At 32.0% G+C, this 18,751-nt stretch overlaps 1 long non-coding RNA gene across 1 annotated transcript; it reads left to right on the top strand.

The window, feature by feature from the left end:
- The first annotated feature begins 3,983 nt into the window (after positions 1-3,983).
- LOC110103851 lies at positions 3,984-18,152 on the top strand. Its single transcript, XR_002304004.2, has 4 exons — positions 3,984-4,123; positions 4,208-4,263; positions 17,740-17,781; positions 17,865-18,152. It is a non-coding gene; the product is annotated as an uncharacterized LOC110103851 (long non-coding RNA).
- The last annotated feature ends 599 nt before the right edge of the window (positions 18,153-18,751 follow it).

Genomic DNA, 18,751 nt, shown 5'->3' with positions numbered 1-18,751 from the left:
GCATGTGAAGCTTTGGAACCCGATAAAATAGATCATGTAGTTTGGAGATGGGTTGGTAAGGCAAAACTTAATCCTAGAGTGGATTTTTTCTGGTGGAGGGTGCTCAACAAAGCTATTCCAACAAATCAATTTTTGTGATACAAGTGGATACAAGGATATGATAAATGTCCTAGAGGTTGTGAGGAGGTGGAAGACTTTGATCATATAGTCTCTGGATGCAATAAACTGATTGAGGTGGTGGAGATCTTAAATAGATGGGGGTTCGAGTTTCCTAGATTTTGCTCTATTGAAGATTGCTGTAGATGGCTTGATTCTCAAAGTCAGTGGATGGTGAATCTATTCTGTAACACGGTATTCCTCTCTTGTAAAGCAACAAATCTGTTTGTACATGAAAGAAAGATATCCAGTCCTATGATGATTGCTTCAAATGCTGTAAGTATTACTGCAAATTTTAAATATTCTAGCTGCTTAAATTCAGGTATCGAGGATGTTAATCAACCTTTGAGGTTGTTTAATACTTGGTGTCCTCCTCCACCTGATTGGATTAAAGTTAACATAGATGCTGCCCTTCATAACTCCTACAAGGCTGGAATTGGAGGTGTTTTTAGAGATTACCAAGGGAGGTTATTATTGGCTTTCGTCAATGCTTATATACATTGGGATTCTATCGCTTTGGAACTTCAGGCTATTCTTTCAATTAAGCATGTGATAAAATACTAGATGTTGGATTACAAAGGCTTAATCATTGAAGGAGATAACAAGAATGTGATCAAGTACATCAAGGAAATGGTGGAGAAAGGCAGAAATGAGTTGACAGACCTCTCTTTCATTAAATTTTTTTCATTTTGTTGTCTTTAATTGTGTTGATAGGGAGAGTAATAAGTTAGCGGATCTTTGTGCTAACTATGCCTGTTTTAATTCTTTTCTTTGGGATGAAGTAGATATGGATAAGATCCCTCCTTCCTTTATCCACTTGTTAGAGAAGGAGTCGAATGCTATTGGGATGTAATTCTGATTTTTAATTTTTGTTAATAAGCTCTATTGCTTTTTTGGTCAAAAAAAAAAAAAAAAAAAAAAAAAAAAAAAAAAAAAAACTAGTAAAATCATACTATGTTTCAACTACACACTCCAATCTTCTTTCTTTAGAGTTGTCTTTATATGTGAGTGTTTAATGACATATGGATCAATTGGCTTGAGCATCTCATCAAAAGAATGTGTGAAATCTTTGGTTAAATACTTCTTATTATTTAACATTTATTTGAAAATAAATAAATCATAGATCATTTTTTCTTAAAATCTAAAGGCATGGGTCAACATTTTCAATGTCCTTCACATCATCATCTTTAGCATCAATTCTAATGCGAGAATTAGCAGTAAGGTCCTCCCTACTCTTCTCCTTACCAGTCATCCATCTACCATAATAAATATTTTTACTCTCCTTCTCCTCCCTATATATGAATTCCTAGATATAATTACTCAGAGCAACCAATTTTAGCTCCAATCTTGGGTGATTATTCTCTAATTTGAGTTGATTATGCTTTAGCTCCTTAACAATTTCAAAGCTCCTACAATTTATTGAAGTGAGGCAAGGATTAAATAGAGCAAGGCATGAGCTTATCTATGCATTTGTTTTTCATGCACCTCATTTTCTCACTTTTTTCTTCATATGATCACCACTCTTCAATATAATATGCAATGGTCACTTTATTCTTCATAACCATAACAGAGAGGTTGACATGGAATATGTATAATAGACTATATAAATTATTATTGATTCAATACACTAGTTTAGCCTAATAATAGCCTACAAAAACAATTTAATGTAACATTGATTATCAATTTCCAATAATAATTAGCCTGAATTAATTTTTAAATATAATAATATGCATATACCTTACATCTTTAGCTGATAGTTATAACAAAATATCTTTGCTTATCAGCACTTTATTGCTTTTATAATTTAACATATTGGGGACTTTCTTTCACACGTCTTCTCTAATTTTATGATGGCTTTATACACATGATGTTGTAATGAAATAACATATCTAGTGATAATGTATTAGGATGGACCTTTCTTTCCGCTCTTTTTCTTCTTTTATGTTTTCATCAATATGGATTATATCCATATTCATATTTTCCAAGATTTTCTTTCATGAAAGCCTTTGTGATGGGCAGCTTCTTCATCTTCAACTAATTCTAGAGTTTGAGTAAAAACAATACTATACTTCTCATGGTTAAGCATAACATGATAAATAATAAATTATAGATTAAATTTTCATATTTATTTTCTCTTAATGCATTCCCAAAGCTTATATTTCTAAGTTATTATAAATTTCTATGCAGTTATTAATTTTTTTATTGCTTTCAAGAATCTTCTTAAAATTCTCCTAACAAAATGTACCAATCATCTTCAAGAAAATTTCAATAGTTTCAAATTTTGTGTTCTTATCTCTAATGTTAAATATAATGGAGGATTTATAATTTTCTTTACTATCAACCATCCTCATTATAAAGGAGTATCTAATATTAGAGCCTTGCATTGGTTATCCATACCCACACCCACCCATATACCCACCCATTCCCAATGGGCATGGGTGGGTATGGGTATGCCCATGACTTCATGGGTAGGTACTCAACATCAGGGAACAAACTGATTTACATTACTAATCACCATAGGCATGCAGTATATTACAGTATTTCTTACTACATAGTGCGCAGCACTGAACCACGCCCTACCCACAATTAATTTTGATATGTGGCTTCAAAGTTTGCAGTCAGAGAAAAGGGCAACAAACCTCAATGTCATTAATCTGTGGTAGACTGCATTCAAGAAGCGTGAAAAGTGGGTGGGTGTGGGTGAGTATGACATCCCGAAAGTCACCATAGGTGGGCGTGGGTGGGAAAATCCCGCAAGCACTAAGCGTGGGTACCCAACCAAGATCCCATGTAGGGCTCTGGTATCTATCATTTTCTTTATTATCAACCATTCCCAAGAGAAGTTGATGAGTTAGGGTCCTAAAGAATTGCATGTAAAGAGCATTAAAAAGCTGGTTGAAGGGGGATATGTAGATCCTCTGGAAAGAAACAAAATTTTAGAATTGTCCGATGACTTTCTCCATCACCTCCAATTTTATGACGAGCAATGAAATGCCTAAGAATAATTAGTTCGGACATCTGTATACATAACAGAGCAATATAAATGAATAAATTCATTATAAGATAATGAGAAAAAAGTAAAGTTAGAATCTCATTCGAACAAGATTTTAACTTCTAATAGTGTTCGAACCTTGTTTGAGCTTTTGCTCAAGGAAAATGGTCAAAGAAAAAAAAAAGGGAAGAATATTTAAACAAAGTTCGTGCAAGATTGAAATAAGATTGAAACCTCATATTATTCAAATCTCTTTAAAGCCAATTTGAATTTAATTTTTCTTATAACGGTCGAACCCTATGTTCAAAATAGATGTATGAATTAGTTTGAATAAGGTTCAAACATTATTTCTTTTTAAATATATAATTTTGCTTCCATCTCCTTCATATATTTTAACCTATGGCTATCGACAATAAATGCATTCTAATTTAAATAACGAAAAATATTTCAATATTAACCTTGAGCGAAAGGTTAATAAAAATATCACAATAAAGAAGAGTTAGAAGGGATCATGGTGAAGAATATATCGCCACTTTTATTTGAATGTATTCTTTAGAAAATTTGAATTATATTTTAACAGCAAGAATATTTTCTTCAAATTTAAATTATATTTAGAAGAACACAAATATTTATACATATAAGTTTAGGAAGATTTACTTACGTATCATAATTTTTTTTTAATTTATATAAGTAATACTTAAAATTTGACATTTATTTGAATAATATTTTAATTTTTTAATCACATAAAAAATAATAATATATATAAATAAATATTGAAGTTTAAAATTTTTTTATGGTATGTCTGTAAATTTCCTAGAACGCAGATAAGAGCTATATAAATTTAAAATTTACAACCAAAATACCCAAAAACTTTTACGCGATCTCTTAAAAGGCTTTGAACATCTAAAGAAGGACCAAGGGTTTTCTCCTGTTCGATTCTAGCGCTTTTTCGTGCAGCCATGTCGTCCAAGCAAGGTGAGGTTTTCGATCGATCTTCAAATCCTGACAAATTATCATATCAAAGTACCTCTTCTTCTAGGATTTCTTTCTTTCCTTCAGGTGGGAAGGCGAAACCACTCAAGCAACCCAAAGCTGATAAGAAGGAATACGACGAGGTAAAGATAGTAGGTTAACTGAGTTATTCTGAAATCTTTTCTTTTTCTTTGTTTTGATATTGTCTCTTGTCATGTAAAACATTGATTATTTTGGAAGACCCCTAAAATTTGCTCATCTTTTCCGCGTGCCTGTATGAGTTGTCCATTATTCTTTGTTTGGAAGCATTTTAATCGAAAGGAGGATATAAACATGTTAAAAAAGTCCAGTTGAAAGGTGAGATAGATCAGGAGTTGGCGTAGATCATAAAAAGGAAGCTAATTATGACTTTGAAAGGATATCATATATGCAAATGCCACTAGAACTGGAGCATATTTGGTTTTATTGGTTATGATCCTCATAAATGAGGTTTTAAGGTGATTGATACCGATTTGGATTTTAAGAGCTTTTAGATGACCAATATCACCAGCATAGTGTTTACTGGCTTGTGTTGAACATATCTCCTATGCTTATGCTTTTAGTGGTTAATTTTCTTTGTCTACTCCATACTAGGTTAGTTAATTTAGAGCCACCTCTTTTGTAATTACTATTTTACACTGAAATTCTGTGTTGGATTAAATTTAAGCTTCATAATTTCTGCCAAGTTGGTACGGTTCCTTGTGATCTCTTGTGCATGCACAAGAAGACAATTGGTAATCTGGATAGCTATGCTTTTTCTTGCGATTATAGATTAGGGTGCAAAAAGCTTATGAAATTTGCAGGAATTATCTAGGACTAGGAGATAAGGTTTCTATTGAGTAATTGAGGGATGATCTAGAGAGGAATAGAGATGATAAGTTTCTATTGAAAATTGTGCCCATGAGGCTTGGTCAGTCCTTAGATGCTGCATTGAGGAGAGAGAGACTTGGATAAGCCTCTTGATTGAGAATTGGAGTGAGAAAGAGAAATATTGAGAAGAAAAAAAATTCAATTTCTTCATGCTTAATTGTTACATCCTAAGGCCTCATATTTGTTAAAAAATAGGACTCATCCATATTTATCCACAATTCTTACTAAATGCACTAATTTAATTTTTTTTTAACAATTGCATAAATCAAGGAAATATTCTCTTGGATCTCTCCTTGAAGGGTGATTAGCCATGTAGAAATAGTTGAGGAAAATTATGGAGAAAATATTGTATAGTTTTCTTGATTGGTTCTTCATAAATCTCTTTCCTATTCTAATTTTGCTGTCCGCTCCTACCTTTCAAGTTGTAATTTCAGAATTTGTCTCATCAGTTTTAAGCTATAAATTTATCCTGCCTAGATCAAACTTACTATTTTTTTAAGTACTCTTGAATCACTTGTCTCCCTTTTATGCCATTTTCTTTGACAAATACAATCAATCATAGAACAATGATAACAAAAAAAGTTCAACACTTGGCCAATAGTGTTGATCTTAATTACATAGAACTATAACATATTTTTATCCATGCTAAATAGCTTGTCCATGTGGCCATCTCATCTTATGATCCTTTTTGCTGACAAAACTCATTTGAATGATTGCTTTGACCAACTCCTACATGATGCCCAACCTTTAATGTGGATGTCATATTTTAGATGATCATAGGTTGATCAATTTTGAAAGTTGAAGTTGATGTACTTCTTAAATATTAAATTGTACCTGCATATAATAATTAGTGCAAATATATTTTCTATTTTTCTTTGAAGTATTTTCAAAAAAACAAGTTATCCCATTAAAATCCATTAAACATGTCTCATCATATTTGACCTCCTAGGTATGTGGTCATCTCCTTTGGTACTAATTTTATGGCCCACCCTGGTGTTTACTGTATGGTCCTTTTTGTGTCATATTCATGTTCATGTGAACTACTGCATGAAGTATAGATTCCTTTGTGGACATATCAAGAGGTAGATTAACAAGAAGTGCTTATTAATTTTCATCATCACTCTAGATTGAATCTCATTTCATTCATGTTGTATTGATGATATCAACTTGACAAAAAGCTTTTCAAAAGCATCCATCATGCCATTCGGTTGGAGTCAATCCATGTTTATTGACAATTCCTACTAAATACACTAATTTAAGAATTCTTATCCTTGGTTCCTATGTCCATTCAAATCACAGATAATCATATCTTAAATTAAGGGAATATTCTTTTGGATGTCTTATTAAAAGTTAGATGGCCATATACATAGAGGTGGAAAAAATTAGGAAGAGAGTATTTGGTAGTTTCCTTCATCCGCCCCATATAAATATAGTATTTTCTAATTTGAAAACCCACACCTAATTTTGAAATTGAGAGTTTGTATTCACCTGTCTTTTTTGCTTTCAATTTTATCTTTTCAAGGTTAAATTTGTAATTTTTTTAACCGGATGCACATCATGCGTCCTACTTTTCAAAAGAAATGTTGAATAAAAGTCTTATTATCTTATATTGATAATAAATGGTAATAGTTTGAGATATGATTTTAGGCCTAGGTTTCATTATGTTTGATTTGAAACTCTTTTGAAACGTTACTGTTTTACCAGTTTCAGAAGTTTTGCCTTTAATTTCTGCTCATGTTTTTGTATATATTGTATAAAGGTTTAATGGAAATTAATATAAAAAAATTATATAAATTTTTAGCAATGATTGAAGTTAAAAATATAATAAAATTGAGTACTTTTTGAAGAATATTATATTTAAATAAAAAAAAAAAAAACCAAAATGGCTTCCTCAAGCACGCATTTGCATGGAACACCTGACTTGCCTTTAGAAACTCTCTAGGGCCTGAGCGTACGTGCTCCTTTTCTTTGGGCTGATTTGTTTTCAGTAGATACACTAATACGATGCATTTTCTCTGCATTGGTATAAATACCATTCTTTATCCAAACCAGCTGGTTTATATTGAAACCACCTCAAATTTTATCCGGATATTAGATTAGCTATGTCAAAAACCTATTTAATATCTGAAGGTTTTTTCTCTAGGTGATTTTTTCATCTTAAAAAGATTTGATGTGGCCCATTAAATAATACACTATTTACTTGAGTTATATGAATTGCAGTTCCTTTAAGTTTTATTGTATTGTCGACAATTATTGGTAAAAAAAGGGTGAAATAAAAAAGGCTGAGCCAAACAAAAAAACCAAATCGAATTAGAATAACTTATAATTCTGTTCGATTTGGTCTAGATTTAAGATTTGGGTTAAACTGCGTATGTATTGTTTGATTCAGGCTTTTATTTTTGGCTAACCAAAAAAAAAAAAAAAAAGCAAACTAAAATTGTTTAGCAAATAAGTAATAGGTTTAGGGTACTCGCTAGTTTGTAAGTCATCCTTCCAATCTATTCATAAAGACGTTTTAACCAACCATTACTATTCATCTTTTCCTATTTATGTTTTGGTATTCAATCTATTGTCAGAATGCTTAGTAAATAGAAAATAATTATATTTCATTTGTTTTGTAGTATTTATGTTTTGTTAAAATCAGAAATCAATTATGGATGATTCAAACTCATTGGTTGGGTTTGGTTTCGTTTGTAGTTTTAAAATTCAGTTTGGTTCTATTTTAGTGTTAGAATTTTGTCGGTGCTATTCAGTTCTAAATTAAATTGTACTCGATTCTAATTAGAAGCATTTTGATGCAGAATGGCCCTAAGTTGAGTTTCTTAGTACAACTAATTTAATATGTAATATGATTTCATAAAAATTTTTTTTTGAGAATGAGAATTTATTAATCACAACTTATCAATTAAATAAACAGCTTATTGTTGCAAACAATAAATACTACAGTCTAAAATGAAATAATAATAGAACTATTTAATAGTTTGATACTTTTAGCAAGGAGTATCCATATAAAATTAATGAGCAAATTAAATTTGATTTCCACAAATTCGACTTTAAATGCATCACTTTTTTATCAAAATCTAGAGCTCTAAATAAGTCAATAATAAGGAGATGACTTATGATGCACCATGGTTTAAAATTGCGCAATATGAGGCTGGCTTTTGCGCAATATGAGGCTCGCTTTTGCGCAATTCCAATAAAAAACGCCTCGATGCTTACGCCTCGAGTTTTTTTTTATGAGGCCCGCCTCGCCTCACTAGTATGAGGCTTACGCCTCACGCTATATGTATTAAAACTTACATAAATCTTGAAGTAAATGCCTGACATTGGACTCTATAGGAGAGGAGGAAGGGGAGAGAGCAGTTCATCATAATGATGATTCAAATAAAGAACCACTTAGTGATGACAGTGTTGATGACTTATGAGTTCTTATGTGATGTCATTGTATTTGTTTTTGAAAATTGGAATTATATGTTAATGAAAAGAATACTGGGATTTAGGAAAGATAGAATTTTGAGTTGAACTATATTTCATGTTGTCTTATTATTGGGATATTTTGATTTCACTTCATATCATATGCTTTTTTATGTTTTATATTATTCACTCATTAGTATATAAAAAATTTATTATTTTATGTTTACGCAATCTTTTTTTTATTTTGAGGCTTACGCCTCAAAACGCCTTGAAGCTTATGCCTCGCCTCACGAATGAAAAACGCCTCAATACCCGAATACGCAATTTTAAACATTGTGATGCACTTTCACTTCTTCTCAAATAGGTATGCAGTGCCTGACATGTATCAGACTAGACACGCCTCCTACATGTGTCACATACACTGAAGGCGTGTTGGATATGCCAAAGGCGTGTCTGATTAAAAAATATTAAAAATAAATTCGACGCGTGTGTCCAATATGGATATCTTAAATATTTTATTGAAACTTTTTTAAAATATAATTTCTCATATTTCAATTTTTTTAAAAAATAAAAATTAAATTTCTTATTTCCTCTCCACAAATCTAGATCAATCACTCCCACTCAATATCTCATTCTTCGAACAATCTCATTTTCATTTCTTTCTTGCGATTTGTGGCTAGGGTTTCACAGCAATAATTGATATCATCTCAATAGTGAAGTTCAATGCCATCACAACTTCAATGTTTCATAACCATCTCAACATCAATGTCATGAGATCAAAGTCTACACACTGTCTTGACATTGATGTTTGATGCTAGAAATTTCTACACCCACAATCATGTCCCCACACCTTCTCAGCATCTCATTTTTGTCTAAAATCATCTTAACATCGATGATCGACACTGCTTTACATCGACGCTTGATGCCCATTGCACAATATTAATGTTCGACTCTCAATGGCATTATCGTCTCCCCTCTCTATACCTGCTACACGACATTGATGCGTGACTCTCGACTTTCTAATATTAATCATTTTAAGCACAAATCTTAATTAAATGAATTTTGATTTCTCAATTATTTTTAATGTTCTATTTATTCAATTTATATACAATAAGTTATAAAAATTAGCTCGAGCCATGTGTGACTAGTAGATCTCCAGTTTTGACTGTGCCCTGAGACGCTGCCCGTCCAAGGATTCCAACTCGAAGGTCTCTCTCTTCCTTTCCTTGGCCAGTAAGCAAAAAAGTGACGTCTTGGGGCGCGCTAGCACACGTACTCTTCTTCTTCTTGATGCATACAAGTCTTTTTGTTGGAATGTTGATACTTAACTAATGGAATGCTTAGAGTATCCCCATTACTTGAGAAAATGCGTTGTTAGGTCACGAGCGATGTAAACCTCTTTTAGCCTTGTGAGGCACCATTGCCAAGTGGCTTGTTTGTAGCTGGAGAAGGGACAAGTGCATGCTTGATAAGGAGATTGAGGTCTTCCTTGTGCCTTCTCCCCCGAAGTAGCACATCTGAAAGCCTTGTATTTCAAATTGACAGGTATTTGGGGCTAGGCATGAGGGTAGGGACCTCTTTCATTCATAGCCCCAATTTGGTTCAAGAAAAAGTAAAAGGGAGGTGGAGAAGGTCCGGAAAGCATTCTCTATCTAAATGCCTGAATGAGAGGTTTGGTTTGGTCCTACTTCTTATTTTATTTTGACCAAAAAGGGAGGGGAGCCTTAACTCGAATTCTAAACCGGTGTGGCACTGGTCGAGGCTGAGGCTAAATTCCGTTTTATATCTATCTTGATCTTGCTTGATCAAGACCTATTGCTCGGTTGCTTTTCTAATTCTTCATTTTCTTAAGGCCATGTCTAATATGTATCTTTATCATATATTTTTAATAATTAATGTATAATGTGCCCGTGTCACGTCGTGTCTATATCACTGTGTTTGTTTCTGTGCATCGTAGGAGATGACTTATTAGAATCAGGCAGTTGCACTTCCATAACACTAGAAAGAATTAAACATTCAACTTATACTCCCAGGTTTTAACATGAAAAGTGAAATTTTATTGAAGCCAAAAAGTTAAATTTTAACGTGCCTCAAAATTTCAATTTATTAATTCTTCATCTCTATGTTAGTAGATACGATTAGCATATAATCAAATCTTGTTTTGATTAGTACCCTAAAATTCAAATAAAAAATCCACGATTTGTGAAGTTAGTTGATTAAGACCATCTCAAAGCTTGGAACTTCGTGATTGGTGAAAAAATTTTGTAACCTAAACCCAACACATGGAAAGTTGTACTTAAACGTGAGAAAAAACATAATCTTTATATGCTAAATAACAATCGACCAAAGAAGCCACATGAATAGTCATGTCATCCATGTTGAATAAAGATATTTGAAGAAATGGAATTGTCTTCAAAACAATGTCTAGAAATTAAATCTCCCATAGGCTATTACTACAATCCTGAAAAGGCAACCTTAGAAACAATCCGACATCAATTTGCTCTACTTGGAAAAATTCTAATCCAATGAATTAAGTTTTTTTATATTCATCTAATCAATTAGGATATATTTTGTGCTTTATGCAAAGTAATCCATGAGATATTACAAATAGGCATGTCCTTCAAATAAGCAATATATTAATTCATTATTAGTAGGGCACAAATTCTCATAATTTATACTAGCCTTGGAAACAAGCCTATATAAGGGGGAAAATTTTCACTTTTCATGAGAACAAGCCATATATAATTATCTGGTTGAAGATTAGAAATGGATTCACAAAGAGATTGAAAGAGGAAGAATCCAAAAAATTTACAACATGTTTGTGAAATAAAGTTGGGATAAACACATTGAAAATTAGTTAGAAGTTTTGAAAATGAGTGACTCTTCTTAATTAAATTTTAGATAATTATTCTATGATGTTACATTGAAATATTTCAAATTTTTGGTCCGACATCCGTTCTTGTCTCGTTCACACAAGTTTATCGAGCCGGGCCTTGACAAGAGTGGTATCATAGTGAAATTTAAGATTATGATCAATAGAAAGAACCATTATGATGATATTATAATTCATAGAATATATATGATACATGTTTCATGAAACTATTGAATTGTTGTATTTTTTAATTATCTTAGGGCCATGGATTCTGATCATGATGCCACTTATGACAACACTGAGAAGGATATGAGAGAGGTTTCGGTTGTCCCAACAGTGGCACAACCTCCGAATGGTGGCAACAACGCTACCATAGACACATTCACCCAAATGATGGCGACTGTGATGCAGTTAGATTTAGCACTCTCTATAGATTACAATAATAAAGTAGTGATGGAGATGAACTGGCTAGACATCCAATCCATTCCTAGGATCACATCGAATTCCAAAAATGGTAATACAATCAAATCAACATTGAACTACCTCTCGTAAATAGAAAGTAGTGTTGAAAACATACTTGTGGCAATCACACTGGACCAATCAGGAAACATAATTGACAGTGTAATGGGCATACTATGAATATTAAATGCATGTTTCTTGACAAACTCATGATTAATAAATGAATGTATTGCTCCAGTATAAAAAAGAACTCTAATGGGTAGACTTTGAACATAAATGATACCCGCGATCACATCAGGAGATTCTCTAGCCTCTTATTGTGTGATGGCATAAACCCGAGATTGAATAATTGATTGTATAGTAGGATGACTGGGTGCTGATGCTGAAGACTTCTATGCTTTAGGCCTGTCAACAATTAGCTGTATACCAGTACTCTGCTGACGTGGAGGAATACTGGATTTCACATCCATTGGACCTCTCGGGCAGTTCCTAGCCATGTTTCCTGGCTGGTGACACCAAAAGCAGACATTGGTGACATAAAGACACTCGCCTCTATGTATTTTGCCACACTTCTCACAAGATCTTACACTGGATGAACTCTTGTTGTTATTTATCTTAGCCTTTTTCAGACTAGAGCCTCCTGAGTTTGTCTGGAAACTCCTGAACTTCTTGAAATATTTATTCTTTTGATGAAAGTCTCAACGCTTCTACGTAGCATGATGATCAATCTCTATCCTTCTTGCCCTCTCAACCAAAACGGAATAATCATCAAGACACAATAGAATTAACGGCTAGCCAATCATATCTCGAATCCCTGATAAAAATCCGTGGCACTTCTCTTCAGCACTAGGGATGAACTGAGCTGCATAACGTGATAACATGGTGAACTCAACTTCATACTGCATAATTGTGCGATCTTCCTGAACTAGGATTAATCGATCCTGCATCTGCCTCAACGTAGAAAGATGTACAAACCAATCTCTGAAGACCCTAACAAACTCCTCCCATAAGACCTGAGATGTTGTCCTGCCATGAATCTTTTTCAAAAGTTGTCCTCTCCACCACCTTTCAACCTCTCCATCCAAGGCAAAGGTAGCTAGAGTCACCCTCCGATCAGTTAGATATATAGTGCATACCATCCAAAATCTTCTTGATCCTCATGAGCCAATTTTCAGCGTCAACTGGCTCTCCTGCTCCTGCAAAAAGAGGCGGTTGCATGTCTTGAAAGAGCTTCAAATGCTTGTCTACAGATGATTCGCCCCTAGAGCTAGACTATAAGTCTGTAACTGATACTAAGAGTGCTGAGTCAACTGCGTCACATCCACCATCATTTGGGTGAATGTGTCTATGATAGTACTATTGCCACCACTCAGAGGTTGTGCTACTGCTGAGACAATTGGAACCTCCCTCCTATTCTACTTAGTATAGCCATCAATGACATCTCGATTAGGATTCATAGCCCTAAGAAAATTAAACAATACAACAATTTAATAGTTTCACGAAACATGCATCTTCTATATTATATGATTTATAATATCATCTTAATAGCTCTTTCAATTGATCAGAATTTTAAATTTCGCTTTGATACAACTTTTGTCAGGACCCGACCCTGTAAGCTCATGCGAATGAGGTGGGAATGGATGTCGGACGAAAAATTTGAAACATTTCAATGGAACATGATAGTGTAATTATCCAAAATTGAATTAAGAATAGTCACCCATTTCCAAAAAATATTTTCTTTCATTTATAAATATGTATATAAAAATTTATTACAAAAATAAATGCCCCTCTAACACATGCCATCTTATGTTCATCTATTACAAAACATCAAAATAACAAAAAGATGCGTCTCCCTACGACAGTAGGTGAATGACTGTCTGTTAGTCATTATTGATTGCGGGTTTTTTTTTTTGAAAATAACTCAAAACTACAGAGTGAGCTAATGCTCATCATGTATCAAGTAACTCTACTAATTGCAATTGCAATGTAATGAAGATCAATATACATGCTTCAATATGATACTAAACATGTAACTAAAGAATTAAATAATACAGTGTCATGCAAAGGTAGCCTGTGCACTTATATCTATATGACTTCCTATAATCATTTTACATTTCATATGTTTAATACTTCTTTCATTTTATGCCTTTCAACTTATCTATATTTTCAATATACATATATATTTATTTTATTCGTTTTTTATACACTCATACTAGAGTATTGAAATTGTACTGATCAATTACCCATACATATTGTCCATATCATTTTTTTTATTATATTGCCCCGAATTGCCATATTGTTCTGAAGAGTCATATTGTATCAATACATCATATTGGTACTCCGCCTCAATATGCACAATTCAACATGCAATAACTATCTTAAAATAGGTGATTAACATACATATCAATTATATGCTTCTAACTATTATATTTTTATGCAAGGCTACATTAACATTCTTTTTGAGTTAAAATATGAAACTTTCTAAATACACTAAATAAGTCAATAATTATTCTAAACATACCAATGTATTATTTTTATTTAGAATAAAATAATTAACATGCTATTCTAATGCTAAAACATATTACAATGTTAACTTTTAAAAGAATAAAAATATATATTGAACTTGAAAGAGTTAAATGTATCTACCTCAAAACAAGCAAACAAATATCAGAATGCATGTAAATCATCGTGTAACCTTGCGACGATCTTTCCTTATCACTTGCCTTTTCAAAACCTAAGAGAAAAGACTATCATTATCTCAAAAGGTTTATATTCAATAATGCACTCCCTTCATTTGATTCTCAATTTTTATAGGATTCTAATGTATTTTAATTTTCCGTAAAAAAACACCAAAATTGGAAACCCAAAATTCATTATTATTTTTCCATGAACATGCAAAGACATCCCCTTAACCTAGCTAGACTTTATTTTAATTTAATTTAATATTTGAATTTCTTTAATTCAAAATTAGAAAAAATATAGTTTTTATACAAAACTTTGATTTTATCTCATTAGACTATTCCTGAGGTCACTAGGAATACAATTTGTGAACATCTTTTCAAAGAAATCAAATTTCAGAATAAAAATAAAAAAAAAATTCAAATTTTAAAGCGTAAAAATTTTTCATGAAATTTTAGTTTAAACCTATAAGAATATTTCTAATATTGATAGAAACCATTTTTTTGAAAGCAATTTGAAAGAAAATTGAAATTGGAGAAAACCATAATTTTTAGAAACCTAAATTTTTTTGGAAAAAATTAAATTTTCATGGTTAAAATCCTTCTCCAAGTTTTCCCTATCAATATGATTGAAAAATTCTTAGTTTTGAAGAAACCCTAGAATTTTCAACATAAAAATCTAAGTGAAACGAAGAGATTTGAAAAAAAAGTGAACGAAGAGATTTTTTTATTTATTTAGGAACTCGCCTTCTTCTTCCTTAGGTTTCCTCCTTCAATTCCCTCCCAAAACTTTCGCCGGAAAAACGCAGTTGCCGCCTGCCCCAATCTTGCTCCCGCCGCCCTCTCCCTCTCCTTCTTTCGGCCGAGCAAAAGAATGAAGGGACCGAAAGTTTTCAGTCCCTTTGAGCTTATTTGGGCAGTGGGGTAAGGGAAATGATGCATGTGCCCTCACATGCAAAAAGTCTCTTAAGAATCAGAAAGGGTTATTTAGTCATTCATCTTTAAGTAGACTTCGCCGATTTTTTAATTTCAAATCTAACCAAAATTAGCTCTAAGTCCTTAATATTAAATCGCTCGAAATTTTGTGTAGAATTTAAAAAAAAATATTTCATCGAATTCCGACAACTTTGTAAATTCGCCTATTTTCGCATTGGTGCGTCGCAACACGTCGCGACACTACGGTTTGACATTTTCGGGTTTTACATCTATAATCATATCTCATTTTATCTTTCATACTCATCATGCAACTATCTTAAAATTTGCTTTTTTTTTCCTTATAACATTGCTGTCAGTGTTTTCTCAACACCCATATTTATAAAGCATCACTGAACTAATCGTAATTCTATGTGAACTCAACCTTAACCATCAACATTAAATTTTACTAGTTATATTCTCACATCTTCACTATTTCATATGAAAGATCCAAAATACAAATCACACATGAATTCTTCTTGATTTTCCAACTAATATTGTCTAATATTATCAATATTACATCTGTGAAAATCTCATATAATGTATTCAATATTTGTTCTAGTAATATTAAGCCTTTTTAGTTCCAAAAGTTTCTCCCATATTTTAAATTTCACTGAAATCTCATTCTTTAAGAACAAAAATGTTCGAGATTGTGATAATTGTAGGATAATGAAATTTAAGCATTAGCTTTGGTTGCAACTTGAGCATCGGTGTGAACCATATATAACTGTATTGACAGGGGGTAACTTCCTCTCGTGCCTAATCCTACTTTTCTAACTTCTGATGCTATTTTTTTTTTGTGCGAGTTCTAACATGGTTTTTCCATTTTCCTTCCTCCCTTTGTATGATTAACTTGAAGAATATGCATAAACATAACGGAGTAATTTAGAGAGATGCAATTGAAATAAAATTATAGCAGATATTTGGATAGATTGATTAACAAAACCATTTAATGAATTCCTAATAACTAAGAGGATGCCAATTCAGAGAGCTACTGCAGATGGTTTTCTATGCCTGCCATTAACGAAATTTTTTTAACAAGCTACTTGAATATTTTCTATTTACTCTGTGAATCTCAATTATGTTTTGTGTAGTATAGCTTTATTTTTAGTCATATTCTTCAGAGATTGTGCTGAACAATAGGAGATACTCTCCTACTCAAATATCTCATTTTGGTGTGCTATAGGATATACTCCTATGATTACCATTAAATAAGTTTCTTAATCAAACTACTAGAATGCTTCCTATAACTATTTGAATCTCCAATGACTTCTCTCTTGAACTATAGCTTTATATGCTTATGCATATTCTTTTAATTATCCAACCCATGGCTTAATTCTTTTTTATTTTTTATTTTTTTATGAAAACTCATATAATGATTTCTTGAAATTAATAATTTTCTTTTATAGCTTAGTTTTAGCTCGAGCTTTGCACTCTTCACTTTTAATACATCTAAGTTAAACAAGATCTTTTTATCTCATTTGTTTTCCTTCGAGGCATTTTATATATCTTATTTTTTCTTTTCTTAATAGCTAACAACTATTCAAATCATCAGAAGTTATTGCTTTAATTTGGCTTACATAATATTATTTTATAATTGTTCACGTATCAAGGTAGTACTCTTATTTCTCTCTATAACATTCATACTGTTTTTAATTCCCTTTAAACTGTTTGCAAGTAAGATACACGCTCTCGTGATTGTAGTTTATTCTAGAAACTAACACTAATATTGGAAGAGATTTTGAAAGATCTAAGAATCAAACTCATTTCTTTTTTTTTTTAGACCAAGGTTTCATTTGGGATGGCTATCTTATTGCTTCTTAAAGAAGCCTTCAAAATTTTTGTACTAAAAAGCTGCTTTAAGAAGCATAAAGAAAGCCATCCCAAATGAAGTCTAAGGTTTCGTTTGTGATAGTTTTTTTTCTGCTTCTTAAAACAGTTTTATAGTATAAAAATGTTTAATTTTGTACTAAAAAGGTGCTTTGAGAAGCAGAAAGTAAGCCGTCCCAAACAAAGCCTAAGATTTTTTATGGGACAGCTTTTGACCACTATTTTTTCACTGTATTTAATAAATTTTTATACCAAAAAGCTTATGTAGAAAGCAATAAAAAAATTATCCCAAATGAAGCCTAAATTTCAAGATGCAAACTTGCTTCCAATCATCTATAGCCAGAAGTGTCAAAAAGGAGTTGTAAATTACCGCAGGATAGTCTTATTCCAACTCTCTGGATAAAACTACTTTCCATGATTTCTTTACTTTGTATTTGGGGCAGTTTCAGTGACCTTACTGTTAACTTGCCCTCCATGTCTTTCAGGACGACCTTGCTCATCTCCAGAAGAAGAAAGATGAGGAGAAGGTATATTTTTATATGAACCTTTTGATAATTCAAATAACTCGAGTTCTAAAAGATTGAATATTCTTCTTTGTTTTTTGATACAGGCACTGAAGGACTTGAAGGCCAAGGCTTCCCAGAAGGGTACTTTTGGAGGGGCTGGGCTCAAGAAGAGCGGTGGGAAGAAATAACAATTGCTTCTTTATGCTTAAATCAACCTATTTGCTCACTTCTCTTTACTATGTTTCGACAAAAGCTTTATTATTGTTATGCTTAGTAGTACTTCATCTCACTAGCTGTGTTTGTGTTGACTATCACTAACTGGAATGCATGCTTTATTTACTTGTTTAATCATTTGTGCGCTTGGCAGTGATGATAAATAAGTCTTGATTAGTTGCTTCTAAATAGTAATTTTGTTATAGAAAAATATTATTTTATTTTTATTTATGTTGAGGGTGCAAATAAATTTTTTAAGATTTTTGAGAATATTTAATGGAGTTTGAAATTAATATTTAATTAAATAATGAATTTAATAAATTGTTTTTCTTAGAATAATTGGAAGGTTGGAAGGCATACAAGTCTTATATTTGTGGTAGTCTGGTTTCACATATGATTTATCTATTAAAATTATCAAATACATTCAAAATTCATATATCTAATACATGTTTTTTGGAAATTTTTGGATGCTGAATCATAGCTATCTTATCATAGATCAAATTTTGTTGTGTGTTTTTTTATTTTTTGATATTACGAATATCTCTAATAATATTTTGTAGAATGAAAAGTTCTGATCTTATAATTGTAAATTATGTGTAAGTTGAATGTCCTAGCAGGAAAAGAATTCTAGTGTAGTTGTCATGTGCGCTTATTTCTTAACGAGCGTTTAAATTATTGTGTGAATTAACTAATGTGTATAACTTTCTAGAAGAACATTTTCATGAATTTGACTATTTGGACCCTCAAAAAATGTCAAAACTCAAAAGAAAATAATAAA

The sequence above is a fragment of the Dendrobium catenatum genome, unplaced genomic scaffold, assembly GCF_001605985.2.
Source record: "Dendrobium catenatum unplaced genomic scaffold, ASM160598v2 fragScaff_scaffold_1025, whole genome shotgun sequence".
Lineage (NCBI taxonomy): Eukaryota > Viridiplantae > Streptophyta > Magnoliopsida > Asparagales > Orchidaceae > Dendrobium > Dendrobium catenatum.
The sequence above is the reverse complement of the archived record's forward strand: the minus strand, read 5'-3'. Positions and strand labels throughout refer to the sequence as shown.